The following is a 2,948-nucleotide window of genomic DNA, read 5'->3' as shown; positions in this document are numbered from 1 at the left end:
GTGAGTCATTCCGTGATTTTTCTTGCCTAATATCTTGTGTTCAGTATATCCCATACAACAAGTAGTGTTAGTCATGCAGTCGTATCTGACTCTTTGCAATCCAACAGATCACCAGGCTTCTCTGTCCATGGGGTTCTCCAGACCAGAACACTGGGGTGGATTGCCATGCCCTTCTCCAGAGGATCTCCTCAACCCAGGGATTGAATCCAGGTCTCCTGCATTGCAGACAAATTCTTTACTGTTTGAGCTACAGGGAAGACCAGTTGCAGCAAATACCAAAGTTCTTAGATGCAACAGGCCTGTCATCTTCCAAAACTACACAGTTCCTTTTCAGTCCAGAAGGTCCAGCTGGAGATGGGCTGTGCAACTGTGCCCAGGTCTGGAAGGATTCAGAAGGTTCTGCCCTTGCCAGTAACCACTTGGATGAGAGCTGGGCAAGGATTCTTAGGAAAGCCTTGAGGCTTTCCAACAATGCTGAACCTTGATTAGCCTAAGAAATTCCTTAATTTTCTGTCATCATATCATTATAAAGTTATTTCATCATGAAAAATTTCTCATTAAAAAGTATACAAGATCCTGTATTTTTTAAAATCAGTTCTTTTTCCCCCTGTAGAAATACAGAAACTTGTCAATACTTCCTTTGACATACCTGGAAAAGTTATAAATTTCTTCTTTTTCTAGAATTTTAAATACCAACTGCAACTATTACAGTTACTCCATGTCATAAGTGTATTTTAACTTGCCAAAATGAACCCAGTGGTTTTACAGCCCTATTGGGTACTGTTTAAAATTTAACCTTTCTGCCACTCCACTAAGGGTGGCTTTCTGTGAACACATTTTTATCATATAATTCTATAAAATTTTGTTCAAAAATCTTAGAAGTTTGCAGAATTAAGAAATGTGTCAGATCAGATCAGATCAGATCAGTCACTCAGTCGTGTCCGACTCTTTGCGACCCCATGAATCGCAGCATGCCAGGCCTCCCTGTCCATCACCAACTCCCGGAGTTCACTCAGACTCACGTCCATCGAGTCAGTGATGCCATCCAGCCATCTCATCCTCTGTTGTCCTCTTCTCCTCCTGCCCCCAATCCCTCCCAGCATCAGAGTCTTTTCCAATGAGTCAACTCTTCGCATGAGGTGGCCAAAGTACTGGAGTTTCAGCTTTAGCATCATTCCTTCCAAAGAAATCCCAGGGCTGATCGCCTTCAAAATGGACTGGTTGGATCTCCTTGCAGTCCAAGGGACTCTCAAGAGTCTTCTCCAACACCACAGTTCAAAAGCATCAATTCTTCGGCGCTCAGCCTTCTTCACAGTCCAACTCTCACATCCATACATGACCACAGGAAAAACCATAGCCTTGACTAGACAAACCTTTGTTGGCACAGTAATGTCTCTGCTTTTGAACATGCTATCTAGGTTGGTCATAACTTTCCTTCCAAGGAGTAAGCGTCTTTTAATTTCATGACTGCAGTCACCATCTGCAGTTATTTTGGAGCCCCCAAAAATAAAGTCTGACACTGTTTCCACTGTTTCCCCATCTATTTCCCATGAAGTGGTGGGACCAGATGCCATGATCTTCGTTTTCTGAATGTTGAGCTTTAAGCCAACTTTTTCACTCTTCACTTTCACTTTCATCAAGAGGCTTTTGAGTTCCTCTTCACTTTCTGCCATAAGGGTGGTGTCATCTGCATATCTGAGGTTATTGATATTTCTCCCGGTAATCTTGATTCCAGTTTGTGTTTCTTCCAGTCCAGTGTTTCTCATGATGTACTCTGCATATAAGTTAAATAAACGGGGTGACAATATACAGCCTTGACAAGTCAGTACGGTACAAATACCACAGTCATCCACTGGAATCAGTGTTTGTAGGCTCCAGAATGAGAAGCACGTGAATGAAATGTCTCATTATGATGCAGTTGTTCTGTATTTTCTAGTTTGGAAAATAAGGCATTTAGAGGGAGTGTATAAGGCATTTGTTGGAAGACTCAAGAGCAGGTTGCTAACCCCAGCCTCCCACTCTACCCCTCCCCCAAACTCCTCCCCCTTGGCAACACCAGTCTGTTTTCTGTCTCTATGTATTCCTGTGCTTGTTATAGATTTACAGCAGCCAAGATATGGACACAAACTAAGTGTCCTTCAGTGGATGAAATGGATAAAGAAGAGGTGATACACGCTCACAGACACATAAATTAAAAAAAGATGAAATCCTGCTATTTGTGACATGACTGGGCCTGGAAGGTATTATGCTAAGTGACGCAAGTCAGAAGGAGAAGACAAATACCATTTAATTTCACTGATATTTGGAATCTAAAAACACAAATGAACAGATACAGAGAACAGCTTGGTGGTTGCCGAAGAGGAAAGGGGGTAGGAAGAGGTGAAGATGGGTGTAAAGGGCGAAGTGTATGTTGGACAGAAACTAAACTTTTGGTGGTGTATACCCGTTATTATATACATAAATTGAATTGTGTTGTACACACGAAATATTTTAAACCAATGTTGCCTCCATTAAAAAATGAGGAACAATTAAGCCTGTTTGCAACAACTACTGAAGCCCACTTGCTCTAGAGCCTGGGCTCCACAGCAAGAGAAGCCATGGCAACGAGAAGCCTGCACGCTGCACCTAGAGAGTAACCTTCACTTCCCACAACCAGGAAAAGCCTGTGCAAAAGCAACAAAGACGCAGCGTAGCCAAAATTAATAAATAAAAACCACAGGAAGGAGTAGCCCTTGCTCGTAGTCATGTCAGTACCTTCTTTGTGCTAAACATTTAGTTGCTATGAATGGGGTTGTCCAGTAAAATATTGGACACCCAGTTAAATTTGAGTTTCAGGTAACCAACAGTTTTTTTTTTTTTTTTTAATGTATTTCTCATACAATGTTTGGGACCAATTGTTACACAATCCCTGGAGGAGGGCATGTCACCCCATTCCAGTATTCTTGCCT

Source organism: Bos grunniens, chromosome 4, assembly GCF_055505025.1.
Source record: "Bos grunniens cultivar Pamir isolate PY7600 chromosome 4, Bosgru_T2T1.0, whole genome shotgun sequence".
Classification (NCBI taxonomy): Eukaryota; Metazoa; Chordata; class Mammalia; order Artiodactyla; family Bovidae; genus Bos; species Bos grunniens.
The sequence above is the reverse complement of the archived record's forward strand: the minus strand, read 5'-3'. Positions refer to the sequence as shown.